Source organism: Myxocyprinus asiaticus, chromosome 23, assembly GCF_019703515.2.
Source record: "Myxocyprinus asiaticus isolate MX2 ecotype Aquarium Trade chromosome 23, UBuf_Myxa_2, whole genome shotgun sequence".
Taxonomy (NCBI): domain Eukaryota; kingdom Metazoa; phylum Chordata; class Actinopteri; order Cypriniformes; family Catostomidae; genus Myxocyprinus; species Myxocyprinus asiaticus.
In genome coordinates, this window is record NC_059366.1 from 33,531,974 (window position 1) to 33,559,598 (window position 27,625).

Sequence of the window (27,625 nt, forward strand, 5' to 3'; positions counted from 1 at the left end):
CCCCCGGTAGATAGAGAGATGGAGCAGTGTTTAAAATTAAGTGTTGCGTTTTAAAGCTGGCCTATAGTAATATGCATGTAGTGCCATACTAATGATTTACATACTGTGGTAATGATGATTACATGGCAAAGCCGTTAAAGCAAACACTATTAATGTACAGAGTCATATACATGTTACATTTTGAATTTATTTTAGTATTTTTATGTGGGAGGAACAATGAAACATTTAGCATAACTTAAGCTAACTTCAACCAAAGCTAATGTTAAGAAGCTAAATATAGTATTTTTTTTTTATTATTAAATAAAAGAATAATGTTAATCAAATAACAAACAAATAACAATACTTTTGTAGTATCTTAATTTTAATCAGATTACTTTACCTATTACTTCGTCATAGTAATCACTTTACTAATTACTTGATTACATAACTAAGTTACTAATGAAGTTACTTTCTAAGCGCTTCACAAAAAAGTTAAATTTTCCGATGAACAAATTCAAAATAATGTCTGTATTTCCTCCTTGAACATTCTCACTTGCAAACACTCGGCACCACACGTTTCTCCCTTACAATGAGTGTGTTTTTTTATGCACGTTCTTATACTAATTATGTATAATAAGCCGACAAAGCATGTGGTCATGTAAACACAATAAACGGCATTCATTTTATCGGTGTACGGTCATAAATGCCGTAAGAATAAACTGACACGGGTAGATTTTTGCCCATCACGCCGATTTCACGTGGCATGTAAGTACCTTAACCGTCGCACGTGTTGAGCGCATGCCTCTTCACAGTTTGATGTCAAAAACAGAGAATAACGCGTTTATTTCAAATGTCATGTAAACTCAGATTTCTTGCTTTGTAAAATTTTTTAAATAAGCTGATTTTAGAGGGTAATCAATGTATTGGTGTGCATGTAAACGTGCTCAATGACTCGTTAGGTGGCGCACACTCTTTAGCTATCACATAATCTCTTAACAGGCGTACACATGAACATAATTTATGTTTTGAATGCAGTCTAATATAAATATTATTTTAGAAATATGTGTAACCCAAGTAATGTACATTACTTAAAATTAGTTAACTTAATTGAAAGTCAGGATCTGTAATCCGAATACAAGAATGTAAAATGTAATGTTACACCATTTTATTTCAACTAAAAGTAGTTAGATTACAGTAACTAATTACTTTGTAAATCATATTACACCCAACACTGTACACACTAACAACAGAACCTATCAAGTATTTTGTTGAGACACACAGAGGGCAAACTAGGCCTAATAATCTATTGTATATATAAACCAAGAAAAAGTCTTAAACAGATGAAAAATCAGCATTGAGTCATCAAGCCCTTAAGAGGATGCAGAGACTTCCGGGAAACAGGGTGAAAAGTCCATGTCTTTCACTCTGTCTGGATTGATGAGCTTTTGATTGCATCGCTCATGAGCAGCTTTCGTTAGCGACAGGCAGAGTGGATTGTGAAAAATCTAAATGTGTGTTTTTGCTGTCCAGGAGACGAGTGTGTGTGATGAGTTCTTGAAAGCTGCTCTCATTATACACCTATGGAGGACTGATGCTTCTCGCAGTCTCAAGCAGCGATGAAATCATACCTCTAAAAGGCTGATCTGATTACCTTGTTCAAGCTTTTACAGGAAGATGAACCGCAAACCTGAAATGCGGCCTTTGTCACTCGCTCTGAATGTAACCTTTACTCTCATTTGCATGATATTCCTTACAGTTGAAGAGCTTAAATGGTGGGAAAGGCTTAAAGCAGCCAGGTGCTCAGCTGTAGTCATTGATGAAAACATCACAGCGCTTGTGTTGAGAAGGTTCAGTCATTAGGAAAGGCTGTGTGTGCTTGTGTTTCAGCAGCTCAAGTCAACCACCTAAGTATTCGCTGCTTTCTTCATAATGAGTCCTGCATGATCCGGTATTAACTATACTGGCTTATACTCGCAGGCCCAAATGACTGATGCACCATTCACATGGTCAGAATTCATTTTTGAGTGCAGCCACACGACCACTTCCTAATGGCAGCCATTAGTTTTGAGAAAACCTGCTTTTGATATTGAATTCATCAGCTGAAAATGGCACACATTCTCGCTGTTACAACACAAAGAATTGCTAATGTATAGGTAACCTTTCTAAAGAATGCAGCTCTATTAAGTGACCTGACCCGATGCTGGAAATATCACTTTGTCAAAGGGGTTAGTTTATAAGCTACAGTATGATTATGTGTTAATCAAATTAAAATGAAATACATAAGCTCCCAGTAGACCATTCAGCAGCAGTGTGGGAAATTTATTAAAACTCCTGCTGTGAATAATTATATTGTCACGATAAGTTTTGTGAGATATAGTATACACACTCTCCCACTCATGCAATTAAGGCTGTGTGATTACCTTTGCATGCACGCACACATGATTGTGGATTTGCTATTTAACAGACAGACCAACCCTGCAACCCATTGTGTATATAATGACGATTTTATTTTCTTCTCTCCACTGCAATAAAGTTTTAACTTGATTTGTGTGTGCTTTTGCACTTGATCATTTCTTGCAGAAGTTCAACAAGCTATTTAGCCTGTGGCTTGATCCCTATTTTATGTCAAATTATTTTTCTCTTGTCTCAGGACACCTTGGCACAAAGTGAGAACGATTGAGGGAAGAGGATCTGCAGCCATCGCCTTCTGAAAAAATGAAAATTTCTCTCATAATTGACTCATACTTATGTTGTTTAAACCCTATATAACTTTCTTTCTTCTATGAAACACAAAATAAGATGTTAGCCAAAATGTTAGAGACTGACAGCTTCAGTCACCATGCACTTACATGAAAATCATTCTTATTCAATTCATTGTTAATGCATTTCCCACCGAATGTTTATTAGAGACAGAAGTTTCATGCACAATCACAAATTCAAGTGTCAACACTCATTCAGTTAATGCATCTGCATTCATATTTTTTCCCCAGCTGTAAATTTTGTTGCAAATTTTCAGAGGAATCCAATTGAAAGCAGTGCAGTCTCCATTGCGTGCTTCAGGAAAACATGCACTTTGTGCATATGGCGGACTATTGTTTGCCTAAGATGGGGAGGAAAGGAGAGAGACTTTTTGGAGAGTCATATGGCTCCCAGAGGCATTAGCTGTGGCAGGATATTGCCTTAGCTGCTCAAACTGCATGTAATTGATGTTCATTAAAGTTTCACAACGATGCGACTTGAGACATTTTTAAAAACGATGATTGTGTTTTGTGTCTCAAAACTGCTTGGAGAAAACTTTTGTACAGTAGGTGGGTGAACTTTAGAGGTTTGTCAAGTGCAGGATGGCACGCCAGAAAATCTGATCAATCTATGCACCACTGAAATGCCTGGCACAGTGTCAGAGAGGCTCATGGGAGGTATTTGTGTCTCAAAAATGTCAAACATGTAGTAATGACACTTCTCACCCATTTTACTGGATAAAACCCGCCTGCCAGATCAAAGCATTTAGAATCGAACAAGGTTAGTGACTGTTTGCTGAGCAATTATGTGTTTTTTTTTTTTTTTTTATCCGTTTATTTTTCACCCGTTTATCTGAATGTTACTTATACAGTGGCTCCAAAAAGTATTTAGACACTTTTGGCCACTCAATCATTCTTAAAAAATGTCTTAATTTCATTGCATTGTATACAAATGATCAAAGCTAGTGGTAAAGGCAAACAAAGGATGCTAGAGCTCTTCTTAGAACTAATTTAACTTTTCTGAGCAATTTGTCAGTCCATACAGGTGTAGAACATCACATTAACTATGGACATGTTCTACTAATCCTTGACAACCTGAAAGTGTCCAAACAATCTGCACTGTTCAATTGTAGTTTTATCATTTGAAACTGAGGCCACTGTATGTTTGATATTTTAGATATGATACATTATAAGATGGTCTGTTTAAGGGTTTACACATTGTAGCAATGTGTCTGGCCCCCTGCCAAGGCCCTTATAGTGGAAGTCATTGAGCTGGAGGGTGCAGTTCTGAACTGTGCTAGTCTCTGAGCTCACAGCAGGCAACAGTGTCTGGGACTCATCTCCCCTGTCAAAACACACACCCGAGGCACCAGGACTTGAAAGCTTATTAGTGTTAATAGTTTTTTATATGTATAAAAGAGGGCACGCAAAGATCAAGACTCCCCCGCTGTTTGGCTGTGCTCGTGAAGGTGGGCTTCCCTTTCACTCTCTTGGTTACTGTCAATGTCTTACTATGATATGCATTGTGACTCTAGGCTACTTGGCTTTTTTTTACAGTCTGACAGCTGCTGCCATTTTGAAGTGCAATTAAGAATCTCTCTCTCTCTCTCTCTCTCTTTTTCCTCTTATCTTTTTTCTTCTTACTTTCTTCCTACATGAAAGGATAAGCAGCACATACCTGTTTGTTTTTTGCTGCTTGAGCACTCACTAATGAGCTAAACTTAAATGAAGCTTTCACAATATTCACAAACTGCTTTGCATCGAAAGCTGTTTATTTCCAGTTGAGGTCATTTGATCTGTCTTTGCATTTCAAGTAATTTCATGAAGGGCAATGAAGCATAGCTTTCAAATGCATGATATGCCTGTCCATTTTTCTGTTCTCATTTGTTTTTAAAGACAACATGAAATCAAAATGGACCCCATTTACCTTTTCCTGGTCTTATTGTGCACAATTCATTAGTGGACATTATTCTTAAGAAATGCAAATATCGTAAAAAAAATAATTAAATAAAAAATCATCAATACAGGGCTCCAGACTGCAAATAAAATGGTTGCAAATGCGACCAAAAATAATTGATTGCGACAATAATTTGCGACAGTCGGGTTGTGTATGTCCATATGCGGTTTTGTCAGATATCATCTTGTGAGTCATTGAATACATCTTTAGAGCACGCAGCGACAGTGTTTCTCGAGCTGCTTTTCACCTGTTCTGTTGTGATGAGCTCGCTGTGCCGCACGCAACAACAAACCCTGCGCGAGAGAGTCGTGACCAAATGACTCTTTTGAACCAGGTCTTTTTCATGAATCACCTGAAAAGAACTAAGTTTGTGAACTTTCTCAGCAAAATATCCGTCAGTGTGTTCACAACTGGAAGTGCAGACATTTCAAAATAGGAGTCCCATATGTATTAATTTTCCAAGCTGCTTAAATGCACAGATAACAATGTAAACTTCTGACCCACTGGAATTGTGATATAGTCAATTAAATGTGAAACAGTCTGTCTGTAAACAATTGTTGGAAAAATTACTCATGTCATGCACAAAGTAGGTGTCTAAAATGACTTGCCAAAAGTATAGTTGGCTAACATGAAATCTGTGGAGTGGTTTAAAAAATGATGACTTCAACCTAAGTGTATGTAAACTTCTGACTTCAACTGTGTGTGTGTGTGTGTGTATATGTGTGTGTGTGTGTGTGTGTGTGTGTATATATATATATATATATATATATATATATATATATATATATATATATATATATATATAATATACTGATCAGCCACAACATTAAAATCACCTGCATAATATTGTGTAGGTCCCCACGCGCCGCCAAAACAGTGCCAACCCGCATCTCAGAATAGCTTTCTGAGATGCTGTTCTTCTCAATACAATTGTACAGAGTGGTTATCTGAGTTACCGTAGACTTTGTCAGTTCTAACCAGTCTTGCCATTCTCTGTTGACCTCTCTCATCAACAAGGCATTTCCATCCTCAGAACTGCCCCTCACTGGATGTTTTTTGCAGCTATTCTGAGTAAATTCTAGAGACTATTGTGTGTGAAAATCCCAGGAGATCAGCAGTTAGAGAAATACTCAAACCAGCCCAAACCAGTCTGGCACCAACAATCATCCATGCGATTATCTAATCAGCCAATCGTGTGGCAGCAGTACAGTGCATAAAATCATGTAGATATGGGTCAGGAGCTTCAGTTAATGTTCACATCAACCATGGTGCCAGATGGGCTGGTTTGAGTATTTCTGTAACTACTGATCTCCTGGGATTTTCACGCACAACAGTCTTTAGAATTTACTCCAAAAAAAAAAAAGAAAAAAAAAGAAAAAAGAAATCAATGAGCGGCAGTTCTGTGGACGGAAACGCCTTGTTGATGAGAGATTTCAGATAACCGCTCTGTACAATTGTGGTGAGAAGAATAGCATCTCAGTATGCTATTCTGAGATGCGGGTTGGTGCTGTGTTGGCGGCACAAGAGGGACCTACACAATATTAGGCAGGTGGTTTTAATGTTGTGGCTGATCAGTGTATACATATACATACACACACAGACACACTACCGGTCAAAAGTTTTGAAACCCTCATTCTTTATAATTTTATTTCACATTTTAGAATAATAGTAAAGTCATCAAAACTATGGAACAACATAAATGGAACTATGGGAATTTTGTTGTGACTAAACAAAATCCAAATTAAATCAAAACTGTGTTATATTTTAGCATCTTCAAAGTCGTCACCCTTTGCCTAGATTTTGCAGACATGTACTCTTGACATTTTCTCAACCAACTTCTTGAGGTATCACCCTGGGATGCTTTTTAAACAGTATTGAAGGAGTTGCTGTCTGCAGTTGTGCTCAAAAGTTTGCATACCCTTGGAGAACTGGTAATATATGTACCATTTTTAAAGAAAACATGATTGAGCAGGCAAAACACATTTCTTTTATTTCTTATGGGATTTATATTCAACTGTAGGTTATAACAGAATGACACAATCATAAAACAAAACATGACAACAAAGAAAAAAATGAAATGACCCCTGTTCAAAAGTCTTCATACCCTTTGTTGTTAATACTGTGTATTGCCCTCTTTAGCATCAATGACAGCGTGCAGTCTTTTGTAATAGTTGTCTATGAGGCCCCAAATATTTGCAGGTGGTATAGCTGCCCATTCGTCTTGGCAAAATGCCTTCAGGTCATGCAAAGTCTTTGGTCGTCTTGCATGAACTTCACGTTTGAGATCTCCCCAGAGTGGCTCGATGATATTAAGGTCAGGAGACTGTGATGGCCACTCCAGAACCTTCACCTTTTTCTGCTGTAACCACTGGAGGGTCAACTTGGCCTTGTGCTTAGGGTCATTGTCGTGCTGGAAAGTCCAAGAGCGTCCCATGTGCAGCTTTCGTGCAGAAGAATGCAAATTGTCTGCCAGTATTTTCTGATAACATGCTGCATTCATTTTGCCATCAATTTTCACAAGATTCCCCATGCCTTTAGAGCTCACACATCCCCAAAACATCAGTGAGCCACCACCATGCTTCACAGTGGGGATGATGTTCTTTTCATTACAGGCCTTGTTGACCCCCTCCAAACATAGCGCTTATGGTTGTGACCATAAAGCTCTATTTTGGTCTCGTCACACCAAATTACAGTGTGCCAGAAGCTGTGAGGCGTGTCAAGGTGTTGTCATTTGTGGCATTGGCACAGTAAAGACTTCTTTCTGGCATCTCGACCATGCAGCTAATTTTTGTTCAAGTATCGTCGTATTGTGCTCCTTGAAACAACCACACCGTCTTTTTCCAGAGCAGCCTGTATTTCTCCTGAGGTTACCTGTGGGTTTTTCTTTGTATCCCGAACAATTCTTCTGGCAGTTGTGGCTGAAATCTTTTTTGGTCTACCTGATCGTGGCTTATATATATACAGGTGCTGGTCATATAATTAGAATATCATCAAAAAGTTGATTTATTTCACTAATTCCATTCAAAAAGTGAAACTTGTATATTATATTCATTCATTACACACAGACTGATATATTTCAAATGTTTATTTCTTTTAATTTTGATGATTATAACTGACAACTAAGGAAAATTCCAAATTCAGTATCTCAGAAAATTAGAATATTGTGAAAAGGTTCAATATTGAAGACACCTGGTACCACACTCTAATCAGCTAATTAACTCAAAACACCTGCAAAGGCCTTTAAATGGTCTCTCAGTCTAGTTCTGTACGCTACACAATCATGGGGAAGACTGCTGACTTGACAGTTGTCCAAAAGACGACCATTGACACGTTGCACAAGGAGGGCAAGACACAAAAGGTCATTGCAAAAGAGGCTGGCTGTTCACAGAGCTCTGTGTCCAAGCACATTAATAGAGAGGCAAAGGGAAGGAAAAGATGTGGTTGAAAAAAGTGTACAAGCAATAGGGATAACCGCACCCTGGAGAGGATTGTGAAACAAAACCCATTCAAAAATGTGGGGGAGATTCACAAAGAGTGGACTGCAGCTGGAGTCAGTGCTTCAAGAACCACTACGCACAGATGTATGCAAGACATGGGTTTCAGCTGTCGCATTCCTTGTGTCAAGCCACTCTTGAACAACAGACAGCGTCAGAAGCGTCTCGCCTGGGCTAAAGACAAAAATGCTGCTGAGTGGTCCAAAGTTATGTTCTCTGATGAAAGTAAATTTTGCATTTCCTTTGGAAATCAGGGTCCCAGAGTCTGGAGGAAGAGAGGAGAGGCACACAATCCACGTTGCTTGAGGTCCAGTGTAAAGTTTCCACAGTCAGTGATGGTTTGGGGTGCCATGTCATCTGCTGGTGTTGGTCCACTGTGTTTTCTGAGGTCCAAGGTCAACGCAGCCGTATACCAGGAGGTTTTAGAGCACTTTATGCTTCCTGCTGCTGACCAACTTTATGGAGATGCAGATTTCGTTTTCCAACAGGACTTGGCACCTGCACACAGTGCCAAAGCAACCAGTATCTGGTTTAAGGACCATGGTATCCCTGTTCTTAATTGGCCAGCAAACTCGCCTGACCTTAACCCCATAGAAAATCTATGGGGTATTGTGAAGAGGAAGATGCGATATGCCAGACCCAACAATGCAGAAGAGCTGAAGGCCACTATCAGAGCAACCTGGGCTCTCATAACACCTGAGCAGTGCCACAGACTGATCGACTCCATGCCACGCCGCATTGCTGCAGTAATTCAGGCAAAAGGAGCCCCAACTAAGTATTGAGTGCTGTACATGCTCATACTTTTCATGTTCATACTTTTCAGTTGGCCAAGATTTCTAAAAATCCTTTCTTTGTATTGGTCTTAAGTAATATTCTAATTCTCTGAGATACTGAATTTGGGATTTTCCTTAGTTGTCAGTTATAATCATCAAAATTAAAAGAAATAAACATTTGAAATATATCAGTCTGTGTGTAATGAATGAATATAATATACAAGTTTCACTTTTTGAATGGAATTAGTGAAATAAATCAACTTTTTGATGATATTCTAATTATATGACCAGCACCTGTATATATATATATATATATATATATATATATATATATATATATATATATATATATTGTATAAATTCTGAAAGGGTTGTGAACATTGATGAGACAAAAGGGGAATGCAAACTTGCGTATCTTCTCAACTATATATACTGTTTATTAAACCTCTGATTAATGAGTTATCAATTGTCTTCCTTTTCTTCTGCTTTCTGTCTTGTTTCTGAACAGCAATCTAAATCAAGCAATTATATGATTTGTCAACTAAAAACAGTCATTTGGCTCCTTAATGTTTCAGTTAAGTAGCCAATGACTCCTACAGTGAGGAACTTACAATGGAAGTGAATGGTGCCCAATTTTTAAATGTAAAAATACTAATTCTTTCAAAAGTACAGCCACATGAAGAACAGAATATGCGTTAACATGATTTTAGTGTGATAAAATCATGTACTAACTTTTTTGTGTAACGTTATAACCAATTTTACAACTTCATTGCCATGATGTAGTCAAAAAACCCTAAAACCCTGTGCATTTATACAGCTATAAGTTTCACATTTCAGCCTATAAACCCTCCAAAAACTGGCCCCATTCACTTCCATTGTAAGTGGCTCACTGTAACCTCGATTTTTGCTTGTTTTAGAGAAGAGGAGGGACGAGTCAAAATACATTTTTGTGGTAATCAACATTATGCCACAAATGCTGACAATTGAGATTAACTTGTATTGAACCCGGAACAATCCTTTAACATAAAATGCACCCACAGTTTGCATGCATACACTCACAGACAGCACAAACACTCCCACCCAAGCGCACTTGCACTTTGTGCTGGCATGAAAATTGCACTTAGAATTGGCGAAAATAGGAAAAGAGGTAGCGCATGGTTGTAGCGCGTAGCACTGCGGTTTGCGAGCTCACGAGGTTCACAAGCCCTTTGTGCTCTCGTTGCTGTAACATAGGCAGAGAAGTTCTCAAAATATTAAAGTGGTACAATATTTTTTTCATTGTTTTATTTTTTTTATAAACAACATGCCCCACAGCAGCATCCATGAGTTCAGAACTTGAACTGACACATCGTGAATACAGCACAGTGCATCAGACCCATATTATCAATCACTGCTGAGTGACTTTGTAACCCCAAATGCCCTTCTTGTTAGTGTGATGTGTTATGATGTCCTCTGTCTGGTGTCCTGATCTTTTGGTTTCAGTGATCACTGCCTGCATTGGCTCTTTGGCTTATTGCCCAAATCCCCTTGGCTTGTTTGCTTGACAAATTATCTCACCCAGTATCGTAGCATGAAGGAAAAAAATATTTGTTTGTGAAATATTCTGGTTAAAAGTATATACATTTGCAGCCAGAGCTGTTTTTAATCTTTTAAATTTTTTGTCATGTGTTTTAACAGTGGAAAATGTAGGACACTGTTAGATGCATTAAAAATGCTAATTGTGATGAAATGCTGAGTGCATGGTATCCTAATGCTGTTTCAGCAAAAAAGTCACGTCTGTGTGTCATGTGCAACTGTCAATTTCTGCTGGTTTTGTTGCATAAGCACTTGGGGGGGGGGACATGATGCATTGTTATATTCATAATATAACACTAACATTTACATTTACATTTATTCATTTGGCAGACACTTTTATCCAAAGCGACTTACAAAAGAGGAAATGTTCTAATGTGCTATAATGCCGCATACAGATATGCATACAGCCAGAACATCCCCCCTAGAATGTGTATACTATTCTAATTACTATCATCTGCAGAGGATCGGGTTCCTGCAGAGTTTGCCTTTACTATTCAAATTATCTTCAAACCAAGACTTTCACTTTTATTTTAAACAGCATAAAAACAAATAATAAAATAAATAAAATTGAACTAAGCACATACTCTTCTCCATTTTTCCCTGCTGACAAAAACAGCTTAAACCAGCCTTAAGTGGTTTTCTGGTCTTTGCTGGCCTCCCAGCATGGTCAGGCTGGTCTGTTGGATGGTTTAAGTGGCTACACAATCTGAAGACCAGTTTGGCCAGGTTGGGAGACCAACTAGAGCTGCTGAAATGCTTGGCCAGTCTTGGAGACCAGCTAGACCATCTGAACACCAGCCTGGCCATGCTGGAAGATCAGCTGAAGACCAGCTTGGCCTGACTTGGAGACTATCTAGACCATCTGAAAACCAGCATGGCCAGGCTGGGAGACCAGCTAGACCATCTGAAAACCAGCATGGCCAGGCTGGGAGACCAGCTGAAGACCAGTATGGCCAGGCTGGAAGACCAACTAGACCAGCTGAAGACCATCTTGGCTAGGTTTGGTGACCAGCTGACCCCATGAAGACCAACATGGCCAGGCTGGGAGACCAGTTAGACCAGCTGAAGTCCTGCTTGGCCATTCTGGGAGACCGACTGGACCAGCTGAAGACCATCTTGGCCAGTCTTGAAGACCATATAGACCACCTGATGACACGGATGGCCAGGTTGGGAGACCAGATAGACCAGCTGAAGACCATCTTGGCCAGGCTGGGAGACCAGTTAGACCAGCTGAAATCAAGCTTGATCATTCTGAGAGACCAGCTGGACCAGCTGAAGACCAGCTTGGCCAGGCTTTGAGATTAGCTAGACCAGGCTTGGAGACCAGCTAAACCACCTGGAGACCAGCATGGCCAGACTGGGAGACCAATTAGACCAGCTGATGTCCAGCTTGGCCATTCTGAGAGACCAGATGGACCAGCTGAACACCAACTTGACCAGTCTTGAAGACCATATAGACCACCTGATATGGGATACCAGCTAGACCAGCTGAAGACAAGCTTGGCCAGGCTTGAGGACAAGCTAGACCAGCTTAATCAAGATGGGAGACCAGTTATACATGCTGAATACAAGCTTTGCCAGGCTGGGAGACCCTCTAGAGTAGCTAAAGACATTTTAGTGAGGCAGGGAGACAATATTAAACCAGCTGAAACCAACAGACCAGTTTAGGCTGGTTTAAGATTTCTTTCTTTATTTCTTTTTTTTTACCAGGGCATCACCTTCAAATCATACAGGCTGTGAGGCCAACTGAACCCCCAAAAAACAAACTTAAGACCAAGAAAGCATCTAAATCTTGTCAAAGTTGTTTTGTTTTTTTTGTTTGTTTTTTTTAACCAGGACTTTGCCTGTTTAAAATATTTAGCCTCCAAATCAAGTTTACAGAAAACACTGTATGAGAGCTGCCATATCGGATCAATTGTGTCAGTAATCATTGATTTAACTCTCTATGATTATACCCTTCTGGCAGTTCTGGCCTCCTTCACCTAGTCTTCCATTTTAGATGTTTTTTTTTTTTTTTTTTCTGGGTGTGACTGACTGCATGATGGATCTAGTGAAATCTGCTGACCACCTTACTCAACCCAGGGCACCCTCATCCCCACTCATTTGCTAGCCATGATTGATATGACACTCAAGCTTTCTGCATCACGTCTGTCATTCTGCCCAGCATGAGATGGCAGGGGGAAAAAAAAAACCAAGCGGAAGGACGCAGGGAATAGCATAATGAAAAAGCCAGCAAGCATATTGTTCTCTTCTTCCCCATGGTCAGCCCTCTGAGGTCGCTCACAGTTCAACATTGGTGGACGCTGACTGATGATGGATTCTTTCCTCTTTTTCACTTCCTCTTTTTCTATAGCCGCTACTGTTGCATCCCTTTAAAAGCGGTGCTCCCGCATGGTTATCTCTATGATTCACATCACACCCTGAGATTTGGCCCTGCTGTTGGCTCAATAAGACAAAGCAAAGGTTTTTCAGGTTTTCCTGATTTTCAGGCTTCAGGTGATAGCTCATGCATACAAGGTATCAGTGTTTCAGAATCAACAAATCAAAGCTTAGCGGATGTAGAATATGACTGTTTATTGTGTATAGAAACAGCCTGTTATCTGTCACCTTTGTGTTGAATAGGGTTTTAATGAAAAAATCAAAAAGCATGCTTTATAAGCTCTACCAATATTTTTTTTTTCCTCCCCACTCCCACAATGCAGTTCTTTGTTCTTCAAAACATTGAGGGGATTTTTAAGGACTAAAAGCAACAAAAAAAGAAAGGCCTTCCAAACCCACGACAGGCTGTTATTTTATGGCACCTCGCTGGATGAAAATTATATCCATTTGGACGGTTCTAGCCAGCACATGTTTATGACACATTTGAAGCCGCACTCGTAATACCACAGAGACCTCGGATCCTGCTTCTACTCTGGTGTTTGATGGAGACTTGAAATAGAATTCATTGCTAATCTCAATGTTCTGATCCATGGAGTTAAACCAGAAGAATAGAGAAAATGAGTTTGGACTAAACTTTGAGTGCTTGGTACAGACCATAAAATCGATTTTAATATGTGTGGTGTTGTGACATTATGTATTGGGAGATGCCGATCTTGAGAAGATGTCTTTCAGAAGAGGAATTTAGTCCTCATTCCCAGTGTCCAGTATACATTTTTTTAGATATTTTTATTTTATTTTATTTTTTTTGATTTTCTTGCTCTATATCAACACCTACTGTATGTTGTCAGGTCAACTCATAGAACTCTTTTTGTTTGTTTTTTTGGATCATCTTTGAAAACATTGACAAAACCAAAAATGCCAGCAGCATGCTATAATGTCATTCCACACCTCTGACACTTTATATTTCAAAGATGATTGAAAAAACAACAACATTAACTTTCATGAGTTCTATGAGTGTGTGTGTGTGTGTGTGTGTGTGTGTGTGTGTGTGTGCGTGTGTGTGTATGTATGATATATATATATATATATATATATATATATATATATATATATATATATATATACACACACAATATATTATATTAAAACATCCTATACATGATTTTTTTCACATTACCTGATAAGAAAAATTGCATAAGGTAGGTTGTTTATGCTTAAAACAATCAAAACTAATTTCCTAATGGTGTGAGAATAAGACACCCTAGTAATATAAGATATATTCTCTGAAAATAAGTCTTTACTGCAATTATGTTTCTTGTTTATAAACAAGTCTTAATATATGAATATGCTTCTCAGGGAAATTGATCTAATTTAACAGATGTTTAGATATTTTTACACTAAAACAAGACACTAACATTTTTTTTTTTCGCAGCAGCGTCTATTCACATGCAACATGTAAGCATCAGTGTGTATATTATCTTCTTTTGTTTCTCGTACCCACTGTTGTATCATGTGTCTGGATGGCTATATGCATATAATTATGTACAGATAATGTTATGCATAGTAAAAAGGTGTTGTAAGCTCTTATGGTTATTTTGGGGACAAGGTAGGTTGGGGGATAACGCACGTGCATGTGCACACAATCTTCTGCTAACTGGGATTTGTAAATTTTGCGCAGATTCTGGTTTACGTACAGTTTTATAAATCTGAAATAATTTGTCTGTATGCAAAATGTGTTTTTTGTACATACTGCATACACACTTTTAGGATAAAATCTATGTCAAATTTTATACATCCTGTGTTGTGGTGTTGTCATGCAAGTCATGCATTCCATTGTTTACTTGCCAAAATCAGTTTTATATGTTGATGCCACATGGCTTCAGAAATGAATGAGTTAGCCTCCAGCTCAAACAAGCCTACTGTCCTAATGAACACTGGCTGTCTTTAGCATGACATAGAGACCATCAATTAATGGCAGGTAAATACTTAAAGCTTTTCTGCATTAATTAAACTCAGTTACTCTGAGTATATGCTGTTTAGGTTGGCAACTCGCTAGGGTTTGGAGCAGAGCTGTTCTTTCATAGATTCTTGTATTTAATGCAGTTCAATTCAGGGATCTACTGTACTTATTTCTTTATGAGAAGGTTTGTAACAATAAAGACAATTTGGTGCAATGGCATGACAGAATTGTTCATGGTTGGTCATTGCTAGAAAGATAGATGAGAAAGCTCTTTAGATGATTGTCGAATACGATTAATTGAAAATACCATATTTAATATGACATTTAGTCATATCAGATTTTTTATTTTATTAAATTTTTTAGCAGCAAACACCATCTTAAGGCCATTTTTTAAGTTTCTTTGCTCCTTGATTTATTTAAAGAACATGAACAGAGAAAAGATTCTATGTTAGTTAATGGCAAATTACCCTTGATCCAGTGCTCTATTTAGAAAAAGTCGGCATGAAAAGAGCTATTTTTGTTCTTACAGTAATTCAGACTTCATCCTTCAAGACAGATAAGTCAAATAACGTGGTCTGGCACACAGTTCATTAGACATGACTCTTACTGAACATTGGAGAGACACGACTCCTCTAGATTTGCCACTTATATCTTCATTTACACTGAGAAAACTGATGAGACGTTTTCAAATCCTTACTGAGATTTAACGTTTTCTGTCTTTGCAGAGCTTGGGAGCTTGAGCAGTTTATGTTTGTTTGCTGCTTTAGTGGCATGCTTGAAGCTACCAGGGTTTAGGAGCATCTAAAAATAGCCATGCTACTAATTAAAATACAATTTTCATTTGTGTGACAGTTGCTCAGCTGTTTATTTATTTATTTATTTTTGTATAAACAATTATAGTATAGCTTTTCCACTAATATTAGTGTTTTCCAATAAGTAGCAGTGTATTGTTACAAAATGTTACATTAGTTATGTTGCATTTTAATGCAATGTTATCTAGGGATGCACAGATACCACGTTTTCTCTTCCGATCCAATTCCAATATCGGAAATCTCAGTATCAGCCGATACTGATCCCAATCCGATACCAGTGTTGTTTTTTTGCATAATCAGTTTAGAATATCTTTATTGTGTGGAACTATATTGGGAGTACTCTTTAATATGTAAAGAAACGCAAACCTCTAACTACACATTATTTCAATATAAATGTATAGCTTATTAAGGAAAACTTTATTGTTAACTAGTATACTGGATAATGTAGCAGCAAAATGAACAGTAATTCCAAAATAAGTCATCAGTAGAAAATAAGCCTTTTTTCAACTTGTATCTGGACTTTAAAGGATTCAGATCTCTTTTTTTGTTCAATTTAGTTGTAAGATATCAGCTCACTTTTAATTCACACAGTTATTTTTTGGAACCCATTCAATTTGGATATTATGATAATAATAATAATATATTATAATAGTAATATATAGTAATATATCTCAATCGTGCACCTTTTGTCAAGGATCCACCAGTCTCTCTTTCGTCACAGCGCTCACTCTCCCGAGTTCTGATTACATGCACCTGCATATCATTAGTGGCTAATCAAGGACTGCATATATACCCTGCTTACACACACACACACACACACACACACTTTGTCTGTTCTCATCGATAGTATCTCTGAGACTCCAGACCATTCTGCTATGTCAAACATACCTGTGTCTTCATTATTGCCTGCAAGTATCATAAGACTGGTGTGAGTTATCTGTTCATCGTGTCTCTACCCTGTCTGGATATTACTCACCTGCTGTTTGCCACTCTGCTCAACTGGATTTACTCACAATGTTTACATCACTGTTTCAATCATCTGTTCAATAAACCCTGCTACTGAGTTCATATCTCTGCCTCCGTGACACCTTTAACTTTTAAACCCTCACACTTTTATTTGGACATTCTGAACTCTCCAGGAAGTCCTGTATGTGTCTGTTTGTAATCAAGTTCACAGTAGTTGAATTTGCTTCTTATTCAAATTTTGGTAAAAAAGCACCTCCGGTGCCATTCTAAATGCATATTATAAGTGAACCAAACAACATCTGAGCTGTTGTTCGTGATTAGCGCTCAAATATTGTGCATCGATGTGAAGGTTAAAAATAGCCACGAGTGTGTGCGTAAACAGAGCAGCACCATTCAATATCGCGCTGGAGCTGCGCATGCATTTTATATATTTACTTATTAAACACAGCCTTTTGTGATTCACAGAGCTATCGCACGCAGAATGCATGAGTCATATGAACTACTTTAATTGTGTTTTAATGGTTCTTTTATGTCATTTTTTGAGCTCGACAGTAACAAACATGACTAACACACAGTATCTGATTTGGATTGGGCTTATCGGACCGATACCCGATCCATTTAAAAACATCAGTATCGGAGACGATACCGTTCCAGGTATCGGATCGGTGCATCCCTAACATTATCTAATGTAACATAAGTACACATACAACGAAACATGACATTTTTATTTTTACATCAGATTGCCTGCACAGAATTGCAAAAGAATGAGCTGAGGCAATAGTCAAAAGTCTGATTGATTTTAAAGAGTCAGTTCGTTTGGCTGTTCATTTGAATGAATTTGTTCAAAATAAATAAGTTAACCACAATTTAGTTGAATCATGACTTGTCTTTGTGCGGCATTTTACATTTAGGGTACAATAGGGCTAAAAGCACCCCTTAAAGTAAGAAATGTAGCCTTTTTTCTGGTCACAAAATGTATCAAAGTCAAAAAAATGTATTTATTTTTATTGAAAATTGATGGACCAACATAATTAATGTGAAAAGAAATAATAACGGAAGGCTGTTTTGATTAAAATTCAGTTAAAAAAAAAAAGAAAAAGAAAAAAAAAGAAATGGTGAGGGATCCCTTTACCCCACACTTGGGGTAAAAGGCCCCTAAGGGGTTTAAAGTGATATCGAGTAGATAGTTATAGTCCAAATTGTGTCAACTAATGCTAATAATTTTGAGAGACCAAGATGTTTGTTTTTTTTGAGTAGCAAATTAAGATGATGCTTACTCAAAATAACTACTTTTAGTTACTTTAAGTTACTTTTTAATAACTACTAAAAAAAAAAAAAAAAGAAAAAAAAAGTCAACCATTACCTGTTAATTTCAAACATATTTGGCATTTTATTACATCTCAAGTATTCTATAAACAAACTAATATCTATTATGATTGGATAAGTCAATGTAAGCCCACTTTGAACACTTTTTATAACAAATCTATTCCCCCTTCATGTTTTACAGGGGCCTTTAGTCCCTGCAACAGGGGGGCTTTTTTCCCCCAAATACGGTCCTTACACTTATTGGACAGTTATTGATTTTTTTTTTTTAATTATTATTATTTAATGACCTTAAACAAAACTGAAAATGATAAATTAGTATTTTTCTTCAAAAGAAATGTTTATTTCAGGGATTTTCATTAGCTGCACAAATTTGTAACATAAAAAAATAAAAATAATAATAATATATATATATATATATATAATTAATCAAATTGCCTCATAATCAACATTTAAACACCACACGCAAAGATATTATTGATCAGGAAAATTTTGCAGTGCATAGTGACAAACAGGTGTTTGGGAAAGTGCTGTGATAGTTTTTGTTGTTATTTAGTGTTTTGGGAGAAAATAAAATCAATGGAGCCTTTAGCCCCGTTGTACCCTATATATATATATATATATAGTAAGATAAATGTTTCATTTAACGATCTTCTGTTTAGCTCTATTTTAGTGATTCGGTTACATAGCACATTTTGTGTAGATTTATTTGTTTCATTCAGTTCCCCCCTTTTATAGCTTCATTGTAGTTAGCTACTTTATGTCATTAGCTTGCAGTGTTGCCAACTATTTCTGACTGTAGTTTAACTAAGTACCTTGTAACTGAGGAAGCTACAGTTTCAAAACAGCTTCTCCCACTCTGGATGCTCTGATTTTGTTGTATTTGTGTGTGTATTAGCTTGGACTAAGCATGGCAAATGCAGAAAAAAGGACCCCTTCTACAATAAAGGAGCCACTGGTGTTGGTCTAGTTATCTATATTTCTTCATCAGTTAGCAGTGTATTGTGGCAAAACGTTACGTCATGTAAATTCAGTTGTACACTTTACAACTAACAAGTACACTTACGTTCAACAACATGTATGTACCATTTAATATCATGTCATATTGTGCACACAGCCTTGCAACCATGCGTGCTGGGAAATGTTCAAAAGTCTGATGCTTTTTAGTGGGACTGTTCCTTCAGAAGTTAATTTTAATGAACTAGTTAAATTTTTATATATATATATACTTTAATAAATGTGCATGAAAAGGAAGAATATGCAGACTAAAGAATTGCTTGTATAGTTTTATTTTAGTATTTATATTAGTTACCTCACTGTATGGCTTCAGTGTTGTTGGTTACTTTTTATTAGTAGCTTATAGTGTAGCTAACTACCTTTTCAAATTGGTAGCTTGACTGCTGTTAAACTACGATTGGCATGTATTTGGCCAGTTTCGTATTACTTTCTTCCACACTAGAAGCCACGTTTTTTTGTTGTGTTTGTGTGCATGTGTTTGCATGAATTTGTGTATTGTCACATGGAAAACGTGGAAGAAAAATGACACATATTCTTCTGTAAAGCGGCCACTGGTGTTGGTATGCATGAGGCATGTGTGCCGGGGTGAAAGGTTAAATAGATGTTAGGTGGAAAAAGAGCAATGTGAGTTTGTAATGAGGCGACATCTGATCTCGCCTGCTCCTCTCCATCCTCTGACAACTGCCTTCCATCTGTCAGGAGCAGCAGTGGCTAATCTTAGCTATTCTCCCACGCCCTGCCCCATCCCAAAACCCGCTCTCTCAATTATTAATCTCAGACCTCCGTGTATGGTTCACATCGGCTGACTGTCGGGCTGCAGGGAGACTGAGACGGACTCAGGCAGTGATGTGAGCCCTAGCACTGTGTATGCGTTGGCTAACATCTCCTGTAATAACAAGACTCTTTCTGCGGCTTTGTGCTGTGAGGAGTGACTAAGGAGGAAATGGGCTGTGTAAAATGGTCATGAATACACCTGGGTTGCAGGCTAGACATTTTCACTAATGCATACTGCCACCTCCAGGCATACCGGTGCGTCCCCTGCTGTCACTACTGAGTCCTCGGTGTTGTTGTGTTTTTTAAAACCTACCCCCCCCCCCCCTCTCTTTCGTTTGCCTTAATCATTCAATGGAGCAGCTTTTGCATTAATTTACATAAATGCTCATTGACTGACTTTAAAATGTACATATATACAAATGTACATTTATATATTTATATATACATATATATATATATATATATAAATATAAAACCCTCTCTCTTAAAACATAATTTTTAAAGGTATTTCAGTCAAAAGGCATTTTAAGGGACTTCTTTTTTCCCTTTCCTATGTTACAGATTCTGGCACATTGCAATAACACTTTCAATGATGGCATATTCTCTCTCTCTCTCTCTCTCTCTCTCTCTCTCTCTCTCTCTCTCTCTCTCAATCAAATTTTAAAGTACTTTCAGCTTGATTGTTGTACATGCAATTTTTCCAGTGCATCCATACAAATAAATAGTGCCAATAGTGGTTATAAAGTTTTTAAAATGTAGGCCTATACAACATACAAAAAAGGGATTATGAACAATTATAAAATATATAATCTAAATCTAAATAATATAAAATTACATAAAATGCATCAGCACTGGATATCACAAAATAAACTGAACATTTAGGAATTAAGAAAAAAAAAAAAGATATTAAGAATCTTTCAGTATATTAGTCTATTTTTCAAATAACTCATGAATATATTGACCAATTCGGCATGCAGCTGTAAAAATGAATTGAATGGCAGATGCTTGATGGCGAAACTGTTACCACTGTGCATGGGTTGGTTAAGGATATGTCTCTCCTTTGTATTTCTGATTCTCTCTCTCTCTCTCTCTCTCTCTCTCTCTCTCTCTCTCTCTCCCCCCTCTGCTATGGGGAGATTAGGATGCTGTGTAGAGGTCATTGCCGAGCAGCAGTTTACTTTTCAATTACCCTGCCGCTGTTTTCATGTCACCGGAAACAAAAAGCCCAATTTAAAATGATAATGAAGCAGTTGTCGTCTTGCAGGGACAGGAAAATGTGGCGAGCATCGCATGGATCGTAAATCTTCCGCCGTTACCCATCGCGAACAGATGAATCTCCGTTCCTCTGCCTGACTTTTTCCCTTTTTCATTCTCTCCCTCTGCCTCGCACGACTCGTCTCTACAAGAGAAATGTCTGCTCGAAGGCCTTAATGTGGTAAACAAGTGGCCTGATTAATCGAGGTGTCAGCAATTCTTGTTTAGGATCAAAACATGGAAAAGCAAAATGTATAGAGGGGGTTTGAAAACATTTATTAAAACAGTGCTTCATTATAGGTCTTAAGCAAGCACAAGACATCAAGGCAGAGAATATGTTCAAGTCCTTCCTAAGCATGTTAAGTATTCGTGCTGGTCAGGCAGGTTTGATTCAAACAGATTAAACTTGATCAGATTCATCAAAGACACCATGGACCACCTGAGCTAGTGCGTGCTTGTTTTGACTACTGCTGTGATCTTGTTGTTTTTATACACCAAAACCCATGTTTGTTTTTGGCATAGATACATTTAAGCAATAAGGTAATATGGTTAAGTGCTAATGTATAATAAATGTAGTTATGAATAAAAGGTGTTAGGTGTGACACACAGTGGCTACTGCATAAAAATAAATAAATACATATATATCTCCACACACAGCTTTGAGAGCGCTCTCTGGCCTCCAGATCATTTCAAGTGGATCTGAAGAATATAAAAACTGCTCATCAAGGCTGATGTACTTTGTCAACCTGTGGGATCCACAAACATTTTAACCAATTATACCAAATAGAGTTCCTTACAGCAAAATTAGTCAAATTTTGTTTTTAAAAAATGGAGGAAACTTGACCAGGACAGACAGAGAAGTAGGCCCAGATGCACAACAACAAGAGGACAAGCATATTAGAGTCTTTAATTTGAAAAACAGATTTGCAGGTTCAGTGAACATACATGCCAAATAGCAGTTTCTTAAACAACAGTGAAGAGAAGACTCTAGGATGCTGGCCTTAAAGATGGGACATTGCTATAATGGATAAAAAATAAAATGTCAAAATAAGTACAAATATAAAACATGAATTCATTAGAGCTGGGAAATTAAGCGCGTTCACTTCTGTGAATAATTTTTGTTTAACGTCTAAAAATAATGCAATTGAAGAGTCACGTGACGCCGTGCGAGGTTCGGACGTGTGAACGGCGAGCTCTGCGCACTTTGCTAGTTTTAATACTTTTTAGGTCATAAACCGGCGAGATCCGATACACCTTGATTCTTAACTGTTCTAGGAAGACAATATGTCAAATAATTCAAAATCCTCGAGCTCTGGAGACATTAAAAGACACTTACGTGCTCAAGCTGATGCCCCCGAGCTGGCTGCAAGCCCGGGAGCCGATTTGACCAGAGAAGTGAGGGAAATTGTTGAACATGACGGCAATGCTGATGAAGGTCATTGCTGATGTGGAGGATCTTGCTGTAATATGTCGATCAATCACTGCCATGGAGACGTAATTCACTGAGGTGGTTACAAATTGGGGGTTGTCAACAAACGGATCGATTATCTGGAGTCATCGGAGAGGGAATTAGCTGCTAATCCGCTAGCGACCAAGGTGGATTTGGAACACGTCTGGGAGAAGTTGGAGGACTTGGAGAACCGTAAATGGTGGAATAACGTCCGAATTGTTGGAATTCCTGAGGACAAAGAAAGTCAGGATATGGTGAAATTCCTGGGCCGAGGAAACTGAGCACCTTTTATGTTTCTTTTTGTGCAAGTTCCGCCTAGTGGCTGGAGTTTGTTTTGTGTAGTAGCACTCCTTCGGGACAATGTTGTGGATGAATCTGCATGTCCTATTGGTTAGTTTGTTTTGTGGAGTATTTCTTGCAGGACATTGGAGTGATTGGGTCATTTGTTGCACTCATTTAGCTCACTGAACATTCGTTATACTGTCCGAGGAAACTGAACAGCCTTTTTTTTTTTTTTTTTGCTGGTACCACTAGCGGCTGGAGTTTATTTTGTGGAGGAACACACCTTCAGGACAGTTATGTGGATGAATCTACACATTCTTTGTGTTTATTCCGCCTATTGGCTGGAGTTTGTTTTATAGATTATTTTCTGTTGTGTAATTCTGTCTCACAAAATTTGTATAGAAACACCGGACTTGAGCAATCCAACGGCAAAGTTGTCACAGGGGCTCTCGTAGGCGTACATGGACTGTTTGAGTTTAGAGGGATGGACGCCAGTTGGCGCTGTCGTGCGTGGGGTTAATGTGCATGTTTTTATTTTTTCTGTTTCTTTGGCTCGGGGGGGGGGAGTTTGGGGTTTGTTTGTTTGCACTAATGTTGGAACACAATGTGTTTTTTCTAATATGTCTAAATGTCAAATGTTAATATGATGTTAATATGTGAATAGGTTGGGGCTCCCCATAAAAAATAAGGAAGGTTATTTCTCTTTTTAAACATAAGAAATATGATATAGTGTTTCTTCAAGAAACACATCTTTCCCTGCAGGAAGCTGAAAAATTTGGGAAGATATGGGGTGGACATGTTTTCTTTAGTGCTGGCTCAAGTAAGAGCAGGGGAGTCATTACACTGATAAATAAGCATCTACAATTCAGATGTCTCAAACAGATTAAAGATAAATTAGGAAGAGTCATTATTGTTTTAGCAGAAATTCAGGGGCAAAGTTTGATTTTGGCTAATATTTATGGACCTAACGTTGATGGTCATGACTTTTTTATAGATCTTGAAGGTATGTTGCAAGCTGCTGGCACTCCTCATGATATAATATTGGGAGGAGACTTTAATCTATTGATTGACTTAGTCCTTGATCATAGTGAAGCAAAAATGTGTAAGCCCCCTAGAGCAACACTGACACTTCACAGGATGTGTAAAATCTTGGTCTTACAGATATTTGGAGACTTTTGAACCCATCTGGTAGGGACTATATATATATTTTTTTTTCATCAGTCTATAAGATTTATTCTAGATTCTGTATTCTATATATATATATATATATATATATATATATATATATATATATATATATATATATCGAAATCCCTCATTTCATCTGTTGTTGATTGCTCAATTGGAAACATCTTAGTCTCAGATCACGCCCTAGTGAGTTTAGAGGTGTTGCCACATACGGAGAAAAATAAATCATATAGCTGGCACTTTAATGTATCCCTTTTGCAAAATCCTGAATTCCAACAAATGTTAAAAGCTGATATCAATGTTTATATAGAGACCAACTAGTCCTCAGTATCCTCTGTGGGCGTGGCTTGGGAGGCACTTAAGGCAGTTCTTACAGTCATACAGTATGCCTCATTCACCAAAAAATTCAAAGCACGAGAACTCGTGGAGTTGGAAGGGAATATTAAAAGTGCCGAGGCAGAGCTGAAGCGCCGAATGTCATTTGATGGCCTCAGAGAACTGACCCGATTGTAACACAGATATAATACTATTTTGTCATGAAAGATGGAGTTTTGGCTATTCAGGGCAAGACAGAAATTGTTGAAATGTAGCATTTACCATAAATTAATCACAAATAATCACAGAAAAATGTCTGATTTAATCAGTAAAAAAAATAAATAAATCATCGATTCACAGCCCTAGAATTGATGCTAAATAAATACATACATAAATAAATAATAATAATAATAATAATAATAAATGCTAAATGTAATTTTTGGTAAAATTAATCAGTTACTTCAAAATTGGCAACATAAATTCCTCTAAAAAAACAAAGATGTCTTAGTGATGCCAAACTTCAATGCTAGTGTAATTTTGTTTTTGGATTTTTGTGTAGCAAACTGAGGTTGTTCTCATGCTGTATTTAATACATTTGCTTAAGTCTGGACCTGAATGCTATTGCTTCAATCATGTGTCTGTTTTCACTTTGTCTTAGGTGGTTCTGAGCAACAATATTTTTGCAAAATGCTTGGTCATCAACACGAGGACCACCAGAAGCTGGTTATTGCCGCAATTGACACATGAACGGAACCCCAAACGTCTCGCTCTAGCGCATTCTAGTGTGGCTCCTTGTACCAGAGTTCAACAGATGGCTTTCACATTAAGAAACTACACAAATATTTAAAGAATTGCAATTTTGATAATCTCCCCCTCCAAGCTCTAAAATCACATTTATGTTCACGTTCAGACATATACTGACGCCAAAACGCCATTGTTTCTTGCTTGTCACAACCAAATGTGATGCTCCATTCTGACTATGATGAATAGAAAATGCCATTTGAGAGCTAGTAAATAGTGACCGAATTTAAATGTTTGTGCGAAATATTCCTTTATCAAAGCTATTGCAATGCTAAACAAAGCTATTTTTTTCTTTATTCAGATGTCTCACTATTGTGTTTGTAACACACCGTAATCTGCAGATCATCTGTGGTGATGTTGATTGTGATAATAATTCATAAAAATGGCTGCAGCTAACAGGAAATTGGTCTTGCTGTTAATGACAGATGGTCAAGCTTGACCTCTTCCTGCCCTCTTTATGCTACAGTTCCTTAAAATTGCTCTGTCTTTGTCCAAGATCAGAGAGAAAGACAAGCTCTCCAAAGAGTTTTTTTATTTATTTTTTTTATTCTTATTTTTTTCATTGTAACTGTCATAAATCCATTGAATCTTGACAGAGAAACCCACTTGTGTTTCTGTGGCTGGTGTGAAGATTTTTTATTTTTTTTTTTACTCTTCTCCTCAACCCCTGATGGCTTCAGAAACCTTCCATCACAAAGAACTGAAAGGGAAAATGAAAATACAGAGGAGAAAATGAAACAAGCGCACAGTGTAATAAGACTGGGTAGAGGCGCTTGGGCCATATTTTCACCTCTTTCTCACTTTCGTTTTTTCCTTCATCCACATCTCTTCATTGGTGATGTGCAGCACGAAAGATGCTGTGATCTTCAGAGTCATGGACAGGCAGATCCCGTGGGTTTATTGGGAGGACAGTTACGATACACTTGTTGAATATTGATAGCTTGTTCCACTGGGAAATCATTTTTCTTCTTTACATTTACATTTATGCATTTGGCAGACGCTTTTATCCAAAGCGACTTACAGTGCCCTTATTACAGGGACAATACCCCTGGAGCAACCTGGAGTTAAGTGCCTTGCTCAAGGACACAATGGTGGTGGCTGTGGGGATCGAACCAACAACCTTCTGCTTACCAGTTCAGTGCTTTAGTCCACTACACCACCACCACTCTTTAAGGCCAGCGATGCATTTTCGGGATGAGACGGTAAAAACACATTTAAAAAACATTTTCACTGTGCTATTGCTGAATATGTTGGGTCTGTTCCAAAACCTAGTAAGCTGTCTTGCTTTCCACTTGCTACATAAGCAGCGGCCTCCAAAACAGCATCCTAACTAAAATGGAAACTCATAAGTGACTGATTTGGGACGCTCTTTATAGGTAGCATCTCTGTGAGTCATACAAATAGCACTCACACAAGGCACACATGATATTTTACTTACAATTGATTTATATAGAGTTACTATAGGTACTTTTAATAAGCATACAATACATGGCACACACAAATGTTGGGTAATATTGGTAAAAATTGCAACAATTTCTATTTAAATTTAACTAATTTTTGGTATTTCAAGCAATGCATAATGGGATTGTGTTCTCTGCCAAGAGATACATGTGATACTGCCTTTGAATTTGGCTGTTTTTTTGTTAAATTAAACGAACACAGACACAAGGGTGCAAAAATAACTGTACACTAGATGACAAAGGTCTGTGTCTCTGAACAACTTTGCAATTGCAATGTAAAGAACAAGCTGGAATGTCTAGAACTTTTCATCTCCTTCATCTGTCAAAAACTTCATGGCTTTTTAAAAAGCAAAAGGTGGCCTCGATTAGTTATGATTCAGTCCTTAGTAAAAATAAATAAATAAATATATATATATATATATATATATATATATATATATATATATATATATATGAAAGTCCAAGAGCGTCCCATGTGCAGCTTTCGTGCAGAAGAATGCAAATTGTCTGCCAGTATTTTCTGATAACATGCTGCATTCATTTTGCCATCAATTTTCACAAGATTCCCCATGACTTTAGAGCTCACACACCCCCAAAACATCAGTGAGCACCACCATGCTTCACAGTGGGGATGGTATTCTTTTCACTATAGGCCTTGTTGACCCCTCTCCAAACATAGCGCTTATGGTTGTGACCATAAAGCTCTATTTTAGTTTCGTCACTCCAAATTACAGTGTGTCAGAAGCTGTGAGGCGTGTCAAGGTGTTGTCGGGCATATTGTAACTGGTCTTTTTTTTGTGGCATTGGCACAGTAAAGGCTTCTTTCTGATAACTCGACCATGCAGCTCATTTTTGTTCAAGTATTGTTGTATTGTGCTCCTTGAAACAACCACACCATCTTTTTCCAGAGCAGCCTGTATTTCTCCTGAGGTTACCTGTGGGTTTTTCTTTGTATCCCGAACAATTCTTCTGGCAGTTGTGGCTGAAATCTTTCTTGGTGTATCTGACCTTGACTTGGTATCAAGAGATCCCTGAATTTTCCACTTCTTAATAAATGATTGAACAGTACTGACTGGCATTTTCAAGGCTTTGGATATCTTTTTACATCCTTTTCCATCTTTATAAAGT

The 27,625-nt window shown here is 37.7% G+C and overlaps 1 protein-coding gene across 2 annotated transcripts in view; it reads left to right on the forward strand.

The window, feature by feature from the left end:
* The window catches only part of macrod2 (mono-ADP ribosylhydrolase 2), a 790,103-nt gene that overhangs the window by 317,739 nt on the left and 444,739 nt on the right, over positions 1 to 27,625 (forward strand). The window lies entirely within an intron of this gene.